General features: G+C 44.7%; 1 protein-coding gene across 1 annotated transcript in view; it reads left to right on the top strand.

Moving 5' to 3' along the window:
- Positions 1–18,675, top strand: part of LOC138452943 (zinc finger protein 271-like) — a 54,642-nt gene extending 35,967 nt beyond the window's left edge. The window contains exon 3 of the transcript XR_011260331.1: positions 18,211–18,675. The gene's annotated coding sequence lies outside the window, so the exon portion shown is untranslated. The remainder of the gene's footprint in view (positions 1–18,210) is intronic.
- The last annotated feature ends 208 nt before the right edge of the window (positions 18,676–18,883 follow it).

Genomic DNA, 18,883 nt, shown 5'->3' on the forward strand with positions numbered 1-18,883 from the left:
TATAAAAAGTAAGAACCACTCCAAAAGGAATATCCAACTGAACAGACACGCCTTTGAAGGAGCAGTAACAGCTAGGAAGAGAGAGTTGGCAGAATGTTAACGGGGTGTTTTTGAGGAAGCAGCACTGCGTATGATGTGTGTGCACCATTTCATTTATGTGTAATGTTGCACTGACACCAAAATGTAAACTATGGGAAAATGCTCAGGACTGGATGCAGTCCGAAAAGATCAATTTAGATCGTTTACTTAGTATTGTGTACCTCCTCTGTTTCCTTAGTATTGTGTGCCCCCTCTGTTTACTTAGTATTGTGTACCTCCTCTGTTTCCTTAGTATTGTGTGCCCCCTCTGTTTACTTAGTATTGTGTACCTCCTCTGTTTACTTAGTATTGTGCACCTCCTCTGTTTACTTAGTATTGTGTGCCTCCTCTGTTTACTTAGTATTGTGTGCCTCCTCTGTTTCCTTAGTATTGTGTGCCTCCTCTGTTTCCTTAGTATTGTGTGCCTCCTCTGTTTACTTAGTATTGTGTGCCTCCTCTGTTTACTTAGTATTGTGTACCTCCTATGTTTCCTTAGTATTGTGTGCCTCCTCTGTTTACTTTGTATTGTGTGCCTCCTCTGTTTACTTTGTATTGTTTGCCTCCTCTGTTTACTTAGTATTGTGGGCCTCCCCTGTTTACTTTGTATTGTGTGCCTCCTCTGTTTATTTTGTATTGTGTGCCTCCTCTGTTTCCTTAGTATTGTGTGCCTCCTCTGTTTCCTTAGTATTGTGTGCCTCCTCTGTTTACTTAGTATTGTGTGCCTCCTCTGTTTACTTAGTATTGTGTGCCTCCTCTGTTTACTTAGTATTGTGTGCCTCCTCTGTTTCCTTAGTATTGTGTGCCTCCTCTGTTTCCTTAGTATTGTGTGCCTCCTCTGTTTACTTAGTATTGTGTACCTCCTATGTTTCCTTAGTATTGTGTGCCTCCTCTGTTTACTTTGTATTGTTTGCCTCCTCTGTTTACTTTGTATTGTTTGCCTCCTCTGTTTACTTAGAATTGTGGGCCTCCCCTGTTTACTTTGTATTGTGTGCCTCCTCTGTTTACTTAGTTTTGTGTGCCTCCTCTGTTTATTTAGTATTGTGTGCCTCCTCTGTTTACTTAGTATTGTGTGCCTCCTCTGTTTACTTAGTATTGTGTACCTCCTTTGTTTACTTTGTATTGTTTGCCTCCTCTGTTTCCTTAGTATTGTGGGCCTCCCCTGTTTACTTTGTATTGTGTGCCTCCTCTGTTTATTTAGTATTGTATACCTCCTCTGTTTACTTAGAATTGTGTGCCTCCTCTGTTTACTTAGTTTTGTGTGCCTCCTCTGTTTATTTAGTATTGTGTGCCTCCTCTGTTTACTTAGTATTGTGTGCCTCCTCTGTTTACTTAGTATTGTGTACCTCCTTTGTTTACTTTGTATTGTTTGCCTCCTCTGTTTCCTTAGTATTGTGGGCCTCCCCTGTTTACTTTGTATTGTGTGCCTCCTCTGTTTATTTAGTATTGTATACCTCCTCTGTTTACTTAGAATTGTGTGCCTCCTCTCTTTACTTAGTATTGTGTGCCTCCTCTGTTTACTTAGTTTTGTGTGCCTCCTCTGTTTATTTAGTATTGTGTGCCTCCTCTGTTTACTTAGTATTGTGTGCCTCCTCTGTTTACTTAGTATTGTGTACCTCCTTTGTTTACTTTGTATTGTTTGCCTCCTCTGTTTACTTAGTATTGTGGGCCTCCCCTGTTTACTTTGTACTGTGTGCCTTCTCTGTTTATTTAGTATTGTGTACCTCCTTTGTTTACTTAGTATTGTGTACCTCCTCTGTTTCCTTAGTATTGTGTACCTCCTCTGTTTCCTTAGTATTGTGTACCTCCTCTGTTTACTTTGTATTGTGTGCCTCCTCTGTTTACTTTGTATTGTGTGCCTCCTCTGTTTACTTTGTATTGTGTGCCTCCTCTGTTTACTTTGTATTGTGTGCCTCCTCTGTTTACTTAGTATTGTGGGCCTACTCTGTTTACTTTGTATTGTTTGCCTCCTCTGTTTACTTTGTATTGTTTGCTTCCTCTGTTTACTTTGTATTGCGGGCCTCCCCTGTTTACTTTGTATTGTGTGCCTCCTCTGTTTACTTGGTACTGTGTGCCTTCTCTGTTTATTTAGTATTGTGTACCTCCTCTGTTTACTTAGAATTGTGTGCCTCCTCTCTTTACTTAGTATTGTGTGCCTCCTCTGATTTAAGGTCTGTAATACAATGGTATATTGAAACTAAATACTTAACAGTTGTGTCAGGGCGATGCTAACACACATTTAGAAAAAGGTGACCAGATGTCCTATATGTTATTACCCCGTTACCCTTTTTAGATGGCTCTGAGAAGCCTTTTGTTAAGGTAACACTGGCTGGACAAGGGGATTGTAGAAGACCAGCAGTGTGGTTGTTGAGGGCTTGGAAACCATACACGTGGGCCTACATTTATAATTGTTGGGGACCAATCTACATTACAAAAGAACCACTGTATATGGCTATTATGGACTCATCGACTGCACTCGACGTAGTAAATCCATCGCTTTTATAGCATACACTGCAATGAATGTGGGGTTTCGCAACTTTGCTGAAATTACTGATTCTAATACGTGAAGAAAAGGAGCGGTTATCCACTACAAATCAAGTGGCACCACAATGTACCCACTTTTAATTCAGCGTGGTGTTCAGCAAGGCGGTCTGCTTGCCAAAAGGTATTTAATGTGTGTAATCATTGTATTGAGCAGGTTTTATGTGTCACTGGTGCAGAGACTCCATTGGTTTGTAACGTTAAGGTGCTTGTATTATCATATGTTGCTGATGGTCTCCTGCTGGAAGCTAACGTTGCCTCTAAAAACCTTTAACGACATAGGGCCTCATTACGACCCAGGCGGTAAGTTACCCCAACCTTGGCGGGGCGGTAAATCCCCATTTTCCCATTTTCCCTTCCCCCATTCCCATTTTGCCCATAGGGCATAATGGGAGTGGGGAAGGCGTTAATTACGCCACCGTAAATTACGGTGGCGTAATTAACTCCATGGTCCCTTAGCGCCATGGATTTTAACACCTGCTAAAAGCAGGTGTTAAAACTTCCATGGCGCTAAGGGACCTTGTAATCAGGCGGTAAGGGTCGGCGCTGTTTACGCCGCCGTAAAACCCTTACCGCCTGAGTTGTAATGAGGCCCATAGTCAAGGAATATGGAAATGCAAGGATTAAAAAGTAATGTCGCTAAATCGGCAGTTATGGTGTTTTCTAATACTTCCACTTTTAAATACCCATTTTTTCCCCTAAATTCTGTTCCTATTCCTAGGGTAAAGAAGTTCGATTATTTTAGGCACTGGAATAGGAAGAGACCATGTTGTAAAATGTCTCAGTCTACTTTAGGTTTTAAGGCACAACAGGTAATCCCATGATAAAAGTCTTTGTAATTACTGCACATGCGGTGGCCATACACACTGCAGCCATGTGTGCCTTTAGCAATGCTTGAGTATTGCAACATGCAGAGAACTCTGTCTGCAAGTGATTATTTGCTTTGCCGTCATCATCTTCAACTTGGGCTTACTATATATTGAAAATGTATTGCTGTGGCTCCTCTGGCTTAACTATTGATGGTGACTTGATCTGATAAGGCAAGCCTGCTAAATGATGTCATACAAGATATTTCGTCAAGAGAACAGGCTCATATTGTACTGTGGTATGCACATGTTTCAAGTAGTTTTCCTATTGATTGATCTGATTTTAGTAAAGAATTATTTTAATCAGCTGAACGTTGCCCAACAAAACAGATCAAACATTATACTTACGCTTTTTTGAAGAATCTAATGGGTGAAAGAGAATCTGACGAATTGATGAAGTCCTCTAAGGAACATGGCATGTATGTTTAGTCTGAATACATGAACTCTACCTTAAGTTCATCCTGGAACCCTACTCGGCAGTCACAGTGTTGGGCATATGTGCTGTACTCATGTGACCGCTATGCTGAATATAGATGTACGAGTCCCTGGGCAAGGATTGACATCAGGTCCAGTGTTCATTGTAGGAAGGTCCAAGTGTTCATAGGCCGCCTATCCTCATCTCCCCTGCACTGCCTTCAACGGAAGCTAAACATCCAGGCTCCGTCTGTATTATGTCTGGGATTTGTTTTGGCCGCACTAGAGACTCGTCATTTTACCATCAGCAGAATTTTGTCCAGATCATTAAACAAATCTGTCCATTTAAAATGTCTACTGATTTAGTTTTCCTTTCTTTGAAACATATAATGTAGTGCCCTATATACAAGTAAAATATACATGCACATTGTGTTTCCACCATAGTTCTATTCAATTGTATATATCTGTTGAGTTCCTCACATTTTATAACATGTATTGCACATAAAAAACCTCAGCTGATGTGAACCTACATTTGGCCCCTTACATTCCCCTTACCTTTCGCACCCTTGTTTCTTAGCTATTCATACCCACAGGCTTTGAATTGTGTGCTCTAAGATTTTCTAAGGTACAGTTGTTTATTTTGTTTTCCTTAATGTGCAAATAAACAGACATATGTTTCTGAATACTACTAATAACCTGTTATTGATAGAGGAAAGCAATTATTTTATTTGCACTTTCAAGAAAAGAAAAATTGAGTGAGTGCACACAATATACAATACAGCATGTTGTACAGTCATTGGGCCTCATTACGAATTTGGCGGTAATGCACCAACGGCGCCGGTAGTGCTACTGGCGCTGTTGTTACTGTACCGCCACATTACGAGTTCTGCTCGCGGGTGCCGCTCTGCAGACCGGCACCCGCGAGCCGAACTCGTGATTGCACCAGCACCGTTATGAATGGTGCCGGTGCAACCATGCTCCCCATCCCATTCTACCCTATGGGGCAGAATGGGGATTGGGTGCCTGCCCACACCGGCACCCGCAAATGGGCAATGACCGGACCATTCATCTCATAATTCGCCGGTAATGGCCATTCGTGGGAGCCGGTGCCGGTAGCGAGTTTGGCGGTAGCCATTCCCTTAATAAGGGCATGGCTACCACCAAACTCGTAATGAGGCGCATGGCCCTCATTACAACACCGGCGCTAAACCATGGTGCTATTAGCACCATGGTTGCTGCCGGTATTGTAACAAGTCCGCCATGGTGAAATGGGGAAGTACCACCCCATTCCAAGGTTGGCGGGGCGGTACTCCCCCATTTCACCATGGCCCTTCCCCATTCCCATTTTTGCCCCATAGGGCATAATGGGAATGGGGAATGAGGTAATCATGGTACCGCAAATTGCGGTACCGTAATTGGCACCAAGGTCCCTTTGTGGGTCCATTCCTTAACGGCAGGTAAAATCAGCCGTTAAGGTGGGAACCCGCAAAGGGACTTCGTAATCAGGCGCCAAGGGATTATCGGTACCGGTACCCTTACCGGTACCGGTAATCCCTTATCGCTAGGGTTGTAATGAGGCCCATTGTCTTCAGTAATACAGCAAGAAATAAGTAACTGTTTTGTTGCATATATTGTTTTGAAAGGTGTAACCTTTTTTGGGGTAGCAGATATAATTGTAAGTGAGATGCGCTTATCTAGTTTAGCCTGCGTGGCAGAACATCTCAACTTTATTTTTGTCAAAGCTGAGCAGGTAGAGAACAGGCAGAATTCTAAAATTTCACAGAGTCACGTAACTCTTGTACTTTAAATACTCAAACTATATACACAAGACCTACACCAAGACTCGATCACTGTGACTTGCTGCTGGCGTAGATCAGACAAAGGGAGAATTGTTCAACTGCCACGTCTTTTGAATAGTGACAAACAAGCACATGAGTGGACAGGCTTTTGCGGTTCAGTGAATTTGTCAGATTTCACAATGACATACTCGGTTTCATCCTGTTTCGGTGCCAGATAAAACCATTACACTATTGATCAACTCTCGAATGACATTTATATGTTGTCACAAAAATCACACAACGCACAATGTCAGTACAATCTTCAGGACAACTGTATTCGTTTTCTGGTACATAGGCAAAGTCCTACGGTGTGCTTCTAAAAAAACTGTGTATTTTAGTTCCACATCTGGTTGCACTTCTTTGTTTTGGAATGCATTGAATAGCGTTGTGTGATGTATTTAATAGCACAAGTCATACCATTGTTCTGGACGATCAGTAATCTATTGTACATAGTTCCAGATGTCTGTGTGGAATTTTCTGTATGTGGCACCACTGTGTGGAAGTCGTCAATGGAGGCTGGTGAGCCAGAGGGGAGAACTGTGGGATGCCAACAATAAAACTGTATTTCTATGGCAAGACTGGAGGCGAGCATTATGCTTCAACTTCTTTTATTACTCTTCAGCAGTTTCAACTATAACATGGGAAAAAACTGAAAAAGGTGTCTCTCTTATTCAGCACTTTTCTTTTTTCTTAAACAAAACTACAAGTTCCAAGATATCTGTAGTCCATTAAGCACTGTCCCCTGTTATGACCACATCCTCTCCTTTAGGCTCCTCCTCTTCCTTTCCTGCTCTTCAAGCAGATAAGTGCATCTCATAATTACTCCGGGCTATTCTGGTATAGCTTAGATAGTTAAGTTGTCAGAATGGGGAGTAGAGATTTATTTGAGAAGTAGAACTAGTCTTTAACAAGTATACTGTATTTACGAGGGCGCGATATAAATTTTGAGTTTTTTTAAACACATTTTTGTCACATTATATTACCTCACCAGAGGCTCTGAGGCAGAGGTTATATCTCACACGCACGCGGGCGCATGCGCAAGCGAATTAGAACAAGTCGCTGTACCGTATCAGATACAGCGAGCCTCCGACATGCGGCAGCGGAGGGAGAGGAGCCCCGTGTCGCATTTACAACACGCCTGGGGGTTCGCTCTCCCTCCCAGGCCGAACGCGGCGGCCCCCACCTTTAGGCGGGCGGAGCGAGGAAAGGAACGACACGGCAGCCCCCTCCCTTGGGGAGGAGGACCAGCCTACGTGACGCACTTCCCTCACGTGAATGTTTGAAGGAGCCTGGCACCGTTATTAATCAGATCCGCATCATTCTAAACAAAGAACGAGTTTCGTTGGACTCCGATTCATAAGGAGTCTGAATCGGAATAAAGCCCGATCACCAGGGCTACACTTGGAGTGTGGAAAACCTACGAGCTCACGTCAGCTCACGACAGCAAAGGAGGGGCTCTGCAAGCAAAGAAAGCAGCACACGCTGTCGGCAAAGAAAGCCTTTAGCACCTACCAGAGTGCATAGAAAGTCAGCAGAACTCGGGTGCCAGCCACTACATAATATATATATATATATATATATATATATATATATATATATATATATATATACATATATATATATATATATATATATATATATATATATATATACACACACACACACACACACACACACACACACACACACACACACACACACACACACACACACACACACACACACATTGGATGACTATGTTATTAAACCATCGGACAAGGGCACCAACATAATCATAATGAACATAATGAATCGGAAAGATTACATTAATGAAGCCAACAGACAACTTAAGGACACAGAATGCTATAAGCTATAGGATACAGATCCCACAGCGGAAATGAATGATAAACATTTTGAGTTATTAATCAAATGGAAAGAGAGAGGCCTGCTTGATGAGGATATGTGTAAATACCTGCATCCTAAATTCCCGGTGATGCCCACAATTTACTTTTTGCCCAAGGTACACAAAAATAAAACTAGACCACCAGGGAGGCCCATAGTCACATTGTGTGGAGCACTCCTTGAGAATGTGTCGAAACTAGTGGATGAAACACTAATCAAATTTGTCACCACTTTACCATCATATTTAAGAGATACTAAGGACTTCCTTAATAAAATTGACGGAATACCTTGGGAAAAGGCCTATGTGTTAGCAACACTGGATGTGGTCTCCCTCTACACATCTATTAAGCATCAGGATGGCTTGAAATCATGTGAGTACTTTTTACAAACCAGATCACTCAACTACTTTGAACAAGGAAGATGATTCTGGAGATGATAAAACTTTGTTTGACAAATAACAGCTTTCTGTTCAATAAGAACTTTTTTACTCAGTTGCAAGGAACAGCTATGGGAACGATCTTTGCTCCAACATACGCACATCTAGCGATGGGCTGGTGGGAGAAGTTTAAAGTCTGGACATCTACCACTAGTCACAACACAGACAAGGTTGTACTTTGGTTACGCTATATAGATGAACTGTTTGTTTTTTGGGATGGACCGATTACTGAATGGTTGGAATTTGTCAAGTAACTTAATGTAAATGAATTTGATCTACAATTCACCGAGTGCCACAGCAAGCCTGCTATCGTTTACTTAGATATTCTTGTAACTGTGGCACAATGTGAATTAGTGACTGAACTCTATCGAAAACCTACAAGTTCCAACATACCCTTACATGCAAAAAGTAACCAACCCACAGCCCTCAAGTGGAGCATACCTTACAGCAAATTCATTCGCATAAGACGTAACTGTTCCCAACTTGAAACATTTGATAAAGAATGCAGAAGTATGGCTTTAAAGTTCCTACAAAGAGGCTACCCCAAGAGAGTGTTGGAACGAGCGTATAGTAAAGCACGAGAAAAAGATCATTCTATTTTGTTAATGTCTAAAGTTTCAACTGTGATTAGCTGTCAGGGTTCCATTGTGTCATGACTCTGTTACACACAGGAAGAAGAAATCCCACCCCCCTGTAGGTTTAACAATATACATTTGTATTTGGGTTCTTCCTTGCTAGACCCTTATTCATCTCTGTTTACTTGCTCCTTCAGAGAACGCTATGGGTTGCCCTGGAGATGCTGGCGCCCGTTGCATTCACGTAGGCATCTAGACCAACGGCAGCACGCTGTGTGTGCGCTCAGCTGATCTGTATTTTAACCCTGCCCATGCGTAACATCGCTGCTTCTGAATTTGTAATTCCAAGCTTCGTTTCTTGTTCCCTGTATCCAGTTCCCCGATCCCCTGGTCTACTCCTCGACCTCCCTTGCCTTGTTTTTGCCTTGCTTACCTGTTAACACTGTTATTGCCAATTCAGAACGTCCATGGACTGCCTTCGTCTCATCCTCCATGTCTTACCCGCCTGTTGCCAAATCGGAACGTCCATGGACTGCCTTTGTCTCATCTTCCACATCTTACCTGCTTGCTGCCAAACCAGAACGCCCACGGAGTGCATTCGTCTCGTTCCTCCACGTCTTACCTGCTTGCTGCCAAACCGGAATGTCCACGCACTGCATTTGTCTCATCCTACACGTCTTACCTGCTCACTGCCAAACCGGATCGCCCACGGACTGCATTCGTCCCATCTCTCACGCCTTACCTGTTATTGTCAACCCGGAACACCTTTTGCATTGCTTTACTTCTAATCCGTTGTCGAGTCTTCGTCTTCTTCGGTCCAAAGACTCTTAAGGAACTGAAAGGACATTCGCGCAACGGCGCAAGGATCAAAGTACTGTAGCGCAACGGCGCAAGGATCAAGACTTCTTTAGGCGTCCTCGTGCCGGCGGGAATAGGGAAAAACAAGACTTTGGGATCCCAGGACTACCACGTCGTTTCAGCCACTTCCTCTTCAGTATTCCTCCAGGACAATCGGGGGTAAGCACACAACCGCCTGGTTCTTTCTTTTCTTACTTTCTTGTATTGTTGGTAATATTTACGTCTCTTGTTTCAGGATACTCACCAGTCTATCTTGGAACTGATCAGTCCCAGTCTCCAATTATTACTTGTGAGTATCTGCTAATCAACTTGCTTAGTTATTTCATGGTCTTGAGTCCTATCCTAATGCTTGGTTCATTTTTCTTGCAGCCAGCTGTCTAGGTACAGGGTGTACCAATATTTTCGGGCAATACTCACCTCAATCTGTCCTTTCGTACTCTTGAGGGGTATATTGTCAGAAAGACTCAATTGTATCATAACGTGTCAAGCCACCACTGCTGGATTTAGGCCTTGGGCCCTAACATTAGCCCAGATACAGCAGACACTAGACTAATTCTTACGTACAGTAAAGCTTCCAATAACATACGCCATATAATGCACAAATACTGGCACATACTTAAACAAGATGAACATCTAGGAAACATTCTGGGAAATAACATCAATATCACCTTTAGACGCACTACCTCGCTCAAGGATAACCTTGTATCCAGTTACATGAGCCCTAAGATTATTCCAGCAGGTCAAAGTTGGCTGAGTGTCACATCAGAAGGTTTTCAGAAGTGTATGAAATGTAAGGCGTGTAAATTTGCCAAAAATACCAAAAACTACCTCCATCCAATATTACACAAAAACATGACCATATAATCCAGGATCACATGTGAAAACGAGTATGTTGTGCATGTACTCACTTGTCCGTGTGACAAATGGTATGTGGGTAGTACTATTGGAAAACTGAAACTCAGGATACTCCAACACATAAGAGCCATCAAAAATACTGATCCCACATACCCGATGGCCTTACATTTTCAGGAAAGCATGGAGGTAAATTAGAAGGTTTTGCCTATTTCAGGATACACACAGTTCTGAAAGCACCTAGAGGAGGCAATCGGGAGCTCCTCCTCAGACAATCCGGGACTAAGGGCCTTATTGCACGGTGGGCCTCATTACGACCCTGGCGGAACGGGTTAAACGGCGCCGTAAAAGGCTGCGGCGCCGTTCAACCCGTTCCGCCACTACGAGGTCCCCTCGCGGGGCACGTTAAGCACTCCTGGGAAAACCAGGCGTGCATACCGGATCCCGCGAGGGGAAGAGGGAGCAAACAATGGGCCATCTCGTAATGGCCCGTTGTTTACTCCCTCTCCCATTCCCATTCAGCCCTCTGGGGGCTAAAATGGGAATGGGGATGAACCGTGTCCGTGTCCTCGAGTGAGGAATTACCGGGCCATCCGAACTCGGAATGGTCCGGTAAGTCCTCATTCCGAGGACACGGACACGGATGCGGTTTTGCCGGCAGCCATGCCGCCAATAGCGGCATGGCTACCGGCATACCTCGTAATGAGGCCCGGTAGGCGGTGGACCAAGGTGCTATAAGCACCTTGGTCCGTGTCGGTAAATTACCAGCACCGCCTTGGAGGAAAGGGGAATTACTGCCCTATTCCAAGGTTGGCGGGGCGGTAATTCCCCCTTCCTCCATTGCCCTTCCCCATTCCCATTTTTGCCCCATAGGGCATAATGGGAATGGGGAAGGTGCTAATTACGGTACCGCAAATTGCGGTAGCGTAATTAGCACCCTGGTCCCTTTGCGGGTCCCTACTTTAACGGCTGGTCTACACCAGCCGTTAATGTCGGGTCCCGCAAAGGGACCTCGTAGTAAGACGGTAAGGGTTAACGGCCTTCCGTGTAATGAGGCCCTAAGTGTACTCTGGATTTGGAAACAAAGAAGCCAAAGGGCCACAATCTGGACGAGGAACTTTATACCTTTCTAGACACTGGAGTCTGCAATGAATGCATTATACATACAGTTTAGATTTTATTATTATCACCGTTCTTCTATTTGCATAATCCTCTGGTAACTTTTAATATAATCTCTAGTAACACTAGCACATCTTACACGGGCAGGTTTTCTTAGTTATTCATAATGAAATTGAGCGGCAATATACAGAGTTTTATATAACGTTGACAGAGGTAATGTTTTCACATTAGCTTTTAAGGACAGAGAAACTATCAATTCAATATTTTACTGATAAAAGAAATTGAATGAATTTTAGACTCTCTCCATTTTAGCTATCTAATTTTAATCTTCTTTCTTAAGGGTGAGCAATGCTTTTGCTTTGTTATTTAGGAACACAAGTTAACTGGCAGCTCTATGATTCAAGTGCACTATTTTTTATGTCTTTTCTCAACTACGCATATGGCCAGCAAATAATTGTGTGTCTTATAATGTGATGGGGGCAACCAGACGTGGACTCCCTGCTCACTGTGCTCCGAGAGGCGCACCTTCACCTCACTGATGAGGCCCAACAAGGCTGAAACACGTGTATGGGTTTGCTGTTGGTACTCTTGTTCAGAGAGGAATTGCCATAGCATTTCGGTGCTGGACTGCCCATGTGGGCGGGACAAAGACTGATATGAAATGAATATTTGCTATCTGTGAAAGGTACAGTGAGCAAAAAGCATGTGCCGCAAACTCTCATCTCAGAACAGGTTATCATGCCATGTTCTTTCTGGAGAGGAGCGCCTGCTACCTTTTTTGAAATATTTGCAAGGGACTTGGGGTTGGTCACCCTGAGTTACCTGGGGGAAACCAGACATGGACTCCCTGCTCACTGTGCTCCGAGAGGCGCACCTTCACCTCACTGATGAGGCCCAATAAGGCTGAAACACGTGTATGGGTTTGCTGTTGGTACTCTTGTTCAGAGAGGAATTGCCATAGCATTTCGGTGCTGGACTGCCCATGTGGGCGGGACAAAGACTGATATGAAATGAATATTTCCTATCTGTGAAACGTACAGTGAGCAAAAAGCGTGTGCTGCAAACTCTCATCTCAGAACAGGTTATCATGCCATGTTCTTTCTGGATAGGAACGCCCGCTACCTTTTTTGAAATGTCTTATAATGTATTTAGGTTTTATCATAGAGGTTTTATTTCTCTAGCTATGCATTTTAATTGTATTATTACTTATTTGGCAATGCAAGTTATTCCTATTCAATGTTCAGGTATTGCATGCACATTGCACTTTACCAACAAAGGCTTGGCCACTGCATATTTGCACCAACACGCATTTGCACTTTATGTATCCCTACAAAGGGAATACTAAAATTGCTGCTATAATTGCACTTTGCACTTTACCAACAATTAATTGGCTACTGCATATTTGCACAGATAGCATAAAAAGGCATTTGCACTTTAAGGAGGCAATACCTAGGAACTTAAACAACCTTAAAAACCTTGACATGTCATTGTCATGAACACTATGCACTTTTAGTAATATCACCTATTTACCCCGTGAGAAATATTTCTCTCGTTAGACACATGCTCTATTTTTTAGAGCTTACTGGACAGCTAAAACAGAAATATGCAGCATGCATCCATGCCGGATATTTAATAGACACAGACCTTGTTAAAAAATTGGTAATTTACCGGGTTTGCAGGGTAAAACAATAGGTTCACCAGGACCATACACCAGGCCGATCCATATGTCTATAGATATTAATTTGCTTATACCAATACAAGGTCATATTGCTGTATGACTTTCAAAATCCAGAATGTAAACGGCAATCAGAAAGCTCACATGAAGAGGAGGCTAAACAAATGTAATTCTTTGCATGCTGTAAATACTACTGCATACTATCCATATTGTGAATATAAAATGACTGCTGCACAGGTTTTAACATTGTTGAGAAAAGAGAAATACTAACAGTTTATTTGATGCTTCTTTGAATGTATTCAAGTGTATATGACACGACCTACTATGGTATGCAACACGTTTAAAAATGGCAGATTTTGTAAATATGCTGCTCTATACATCTGTACCATAGAGAGCACGCCTGTTTATAAGTCCTTCTTTTGTGTTTACACACGAAACGTGATCCAGCGGTCAGTTTGGCGCGAAACGCTTCGTTTTTGTGTTTACCTTTCCTCTGTCCATGGCATTTACTTAAACTTGGAAACTATTGGTTTTTCGACTCTGTGTTCAGCGTGGGTCAGTCTTACTGAACTGCTTTTTGGAGTGCACTCCATCAACTTTATACTGCGGTATAAAGCAACTTTACATATATATATATATATATATATATATATATATATATATATATATATATATATATATAATTATTTACATTAGGAAATCCTAATATTTTAGGATAACTGACTATTGGGCTTAGAAGGACTAACTCGGTAGTAGGCTTCAGTGTTAACCTCCTTCGCCCTTATAGAGCCAACGAAGCAGTGTGCGTGCACTAGACACCCCAAAGGTATTAGGCACACAGCACTATCAAGATGTCTGAGTTTGAATTGAGCGAGGAGGAGCAGTCCCTGGACCTCGCTGCCAGTTTCAAACAAGTGCTGGCGAGCTCGTTGGCAGACGCAGTGGCACAAGGGCTGAAACCCCTTCAAGAGAGGCTGGAGCCCTAGAGTCTATGCTGACCCAGCCCAGGGAGAGCACCTTGAAAAAGAACAGCATGCCTACAGAAGCTAAGGGGTGTACACAGACCCACAAGAGGAAGGCCTCTTATGACCCCCCCCTGGTCGACCATATGGGGTACCTGATAAGGCCCCAGAGGCTGCCAACGCTTTCTCCAAGCTTAAGCAAGATTTTATACAGTGGTCGGCTGTGCCAAGCCTCGTGACCCACAACCCAGGGGAAGAGAGTATGGGGACTGAGGACCTAGGCTCAGAAGAAGAGCCAGCGGAGGACGAGCAATCCTCGCTAGAAGAAGATGAGAAGGAGGAGGAGGAATGGGTGAAACCCAGCGGTAAAAGAACCCGCAAAGAAAAGCACCTGGACGAGGAGCCAGAGGAGGATTCAGATATGTTTGATCCTGATAATATTAGGAATCCTAAAGCCTCCGATTGGCAACCATCTCCAAGAGTGTCAAAATATATGACTGCCAGGCTAAGAAAAGCCTTAGACAAAGAAGTGAGGCAGCGCCTCCGGGCGGAATGCCCTCGCCCGGATCTACCAGGCAAGGTAGCAGAGACGCCGGACCTAGATCCGAAGATGATGCCTTTTGTCGCTAAAACAAGCAAACACCTTAGGAAGGGTATAGATAGGTCCTAACGGAGCTGCCAGGAGAAGGTTCTGGATATCGCAGGACCCCTGGCGAAGATGATGGACCTGGCCGAGAGAGCCAGAGACACAGGAGAGGAAATTGACCCGGAAGCCCTGGCAAACTGGTCCCAGAGGGCGGTATGCCTCCTGGGTAACGCCAATTGAGCCATCTCGTCTGAGAGGAGACGAGGACTTTTACTCAAGATTGACCCCAAATTAAGCAACCTAGCGAATTACAAAGCAGGAGAGGCAGCCCAAGGACTCCTTTTCGGTGACACCTTCGGCAAGGAGATGGGCAAATGTGTTACCACATACACCTCTTTGGAAAAGGCTCAGGCATCCATCTGAAGGATATTCCCTGGCAGAGTTTTTACTGGGACCAGCCGTCATCGGGGTCGATCGGCCGGTCGCCACCAGGGAGGAAAAAGACCCCACAATTCAAGAGCGCAGTATTGGGATTCAAAACAGCAAGACACCTTCTTCCCATCAAGAGGTTGCTTCCCTAGAGGTCGCAGAGGAAAAGGAGCCGGCCATGGCCAGAACTTTACACCAGGTGAGAGAAGGGTATTATCCTCCAGTTGGGGGGAGAACTCGGCTCTGTTGGGAGAGCTGGCGCAAGCTATCCTCCGATGCATGGGTTCTGCAAACAGTAAGAGGGTTACACATAGATTTCATTCAAGCGCCAGTGCAAGTGACTCGCCCGGCAGAGATCCACCTGCAGCAAGCAAACCGGGTCAAGCTACACCACGAACTCCAGCAGCTCCAGCTGAAAGGAGCCATAGAGATCTGCAAAGCGAACCCTCGCTTTGTCAGTCCTATGTTCCTGGACCACAGGAAAGAGAAGGTGCAACCTATTATAAATCTAAAGGAACTGAACGGCTGGGTAGTATACCGGCATTTCAAGATGGAAGGCATACACCAACTGCGGACACCCTGAGAGAGGGAGACTGGCTAACCAGGATAGAGCTGAAAGACGCCTACCTCACAGTGCCAGTGCAGGCTGAGTTCAGGGACTACCTAGCATTCCGGTGGAAGGGGCAACTGTGGCATTTCAGCACAATGCCCTTCGGACTAGCCTCAGCACCCTGGGTCTTCACCAAGTTGATGAAGCCAGTAGCAACCTCCTGGATTCAGGAGCTTCTACAATCTCTGGGTTTTCTAGTAAGAAATCTCAGACCAAGCCAGCGGCGCAAAGGCTAGACTTCCTGGGTTTCGTCCTAGACACCAGAAAAGCAACCTTGGAACTTCCGAACAGAAAGATCAAAAACATCAAACAGGAGTTCAGGAGCTGCCTGAAAGAGCAAGAGATTTCTATCTGGAGATTAGCGAGGATAGTGGGGAGGCTAGCCGCCTCGATCTAAGCCATATTCCCTGGGCCCTTACACTACCGGGCCTTGCAAAGACTGAAGATCAGACACCTGCAGCAGGGCCTGAGATACCACCAGAGAGTATCCCTAGACCAGGATTCCATCATAGAACTGGAGTGGTGGTTGAAGAATATGGACGCCTGGAATGGGCGTGCCATCTTTGGAGACCGACCAGACCTAGTGATAGAATCAGACGCAAGTCGACAAGGTTGGGGAGCGAGATGCGGGTCCCTGAAGACCGGAGGGAAATGGAGCGAGAAGAACTTCAGCTTCACATAAACTGCCTGGAGCTACTGGCAGGGTCATTTGCCATCAAGGCATTCACCAGGGAGAGAGTGAGCTCCTGCCTACTCCACAAAATGGACAACATATCAGCCGTGAGATATATAAATCACTTGGGCGGTACGAGGTCCAAACTGCTAGCAGAACTGGCGAAAGACTTCTGGCACTCATGCCTACAGTCAAGAACGTCAGTCACAGCAGAATACTTACCGGGAGAACTCAACGTGAGAGCCGATTGGAACTCCTGCTACCTGACAGATTCCAGCGACTGGATGCTGGATCCAGAGGTGTTCCGGCACCTGAACCAAAAATGGGGCCCGGTACACTACGACCTATTTGCGTCGCGACTCAACAAGCAGTCGAACAGCTTCTTCAGTTGGAGGCTGGACCCAGCCGCGCAGGGCCCAGACGCATTCCCCCATACATGGTCAGGGGAGATACACTATGCTTTTCCCCCCTTCGCGATGCAGAGCAGAGTGTTAGCGAAGTGTCGCTGTGAGAGAGCGGAGCTAATCCAAATAGCCCCGATGTGGAAGTCACAAGTGTGGTTTCTGACGTTGATGGAGATGACCGCGGACATTCCGCAGTTGCTCCCAGAAGGGCAGCACCTGCTCACGGACCCAGCGGGATCGTTTCACCCTCTGAGAGTGAGGGGGCGCTCCCGCTGATAGCGTGCAGAGTATCAGGAGACGCTGGGAACTGTCAGGCATTTCGACGCAGGCTGCAGAGCTTATCGCGGAATCCTTGGCTCCCTCCACCCAGAGGAGCTATGACGCGGCTTGGGCCAAGTGGTCAAAATGGTGCAGAGGGAGACATTTTTATCCCGTTTCAGCACCTATAGTGGCAATCTTGAATTTTTTGGCACACCTGTTACAGGATGGTAAGGCTTTCAGGACGATTGGAGTCTACAGGTCAGCCATTTCCGCAGGTCACTTGCCAGTAGAGGGCATGCCGGCAGGAGAACACCCGGCAGTAGCCAGGCTCACAAAGGGAGCTCGATACAAGGCACCCCCCGAGCTGAGGTATAGACAACAGTGGGACGTTACAGTTGTGCTCAGGCTGATAGACAGCTGGCCATCAGCAGATTTTTATCGTTGAAACAACTTTCAGGCATGCTAGCGATGCTGTTGTGCCTGATATCTTGTAAGATGGTAGCTGACGTTAAGGCCTTAGAGATCCATAGGAAGACCTTTGGACCCGAAGGTGTAACATTCTCGATAGTGAGGAGAACAAAGACGGGATCAGCCTCAGTTCAGTACCCTTATTTTCCGGATAACTCTAAATGGTGCGTCGCTAGATGCATTAAGGAATATGAAAACGGAACAGCTGAGTACAGGGCAGCCGGCACTACCCAATTATTAATAGCGCGCAGGAAACCTTTTTAGGCGGTTGCTACAGCTATTACAGCTAGATGGGTGCGCGAAGTGATGCAATTGGCAGGCATAGAATTCAGGGAATATGGAGCACACTCAGTGAGAGGGGCCATGGCATCCAAAGCTTTCACAGCGGGGGTAACCCTTCAGGAAATTATGCAAGCAGCAGACTGGGCTAGCGATTGTACATTTAAACAGTTTTATTTCAAACCTATTAGAGGGATAGCAACAACTGTGTTAGGGAAGCTTTAAACAAGCATAATGCTCGCCTCCAGTCTTGCCATAGAGCGTATTAATGCTATTAAAGACTAGGAGGCGAGCATTACTTTCCCTCCCTCATACGTACTACACGTTACATTTTTTTTGCATTGTTTGTGATTATGTGAAACAGTACCATAACACCACCCTGACATTATTGTTTGTATTGCTCCTCAGGAGAAGATCAAAAGAACAACTGAGATCGGGATATCCGAATGACCAGATATGGTAGAATATTTGCCTCGCACCGAGAGTCGCAACACGGACAGGCACCAGTTCAAAGAGTCCAGCACGTTGTTGGATCAACCGTTTTTACAAGTTGGAAGGATGCAATTCAGAGCATCAAAAGAAGAGGAGGAGCCTAAAGGAGAGGATGTGGTCATAACAGGGGACAGTGCTTAATGGACTACAGATATCTTGGAACTTGTAGTTTTGTTTAAGAAAAAAGAAAAGTGCTGAATAAGAGAGATACCTTTTCAGTTTTTCCCCATGTTATAGTTGAAACTGCTGAAGAGTAATAAAAGAAGTTGAAACATAATGCTCACCTCCTAGTCTTTAATAGAATTAATACTCCCTGCGCTATTACCAGGGGTAATCTACATTCTTACCTATACCGCTGCACGCTGCAAACCTCTTGCAATCTGTCCACGCAGTCATTAAACTGCACTTTTTCTATGGTCAATTTGTCCATTAAATGTGAATCTGTTGGACCTTCTCCATCTACACTGTATTACAACATCCCATGTTGTGCATGAGTGATGTAAGATACACTTTAAGCTGTATCTTAGGAACCCACTGGCACCCATCACCCAGGCAAGCTCTTCAATGTATAGAACCTTTTGCCAAAACA

Source organism: Ambystoma mexicanum, chromosome 4p (assembly GCF_040938575.1).
Source record: "Ambystoma mexicanum isolate Mex_15411 chromosome 4p, UKY_AmexF1_1, whole genome shotgun sequence".
Lineage (NCBI taxonomy): Eukaryota > Metazoa > Chordata > Amphibia > Caudata > Ambystomatidae > Ambystoma > Ambystoma mexicanum.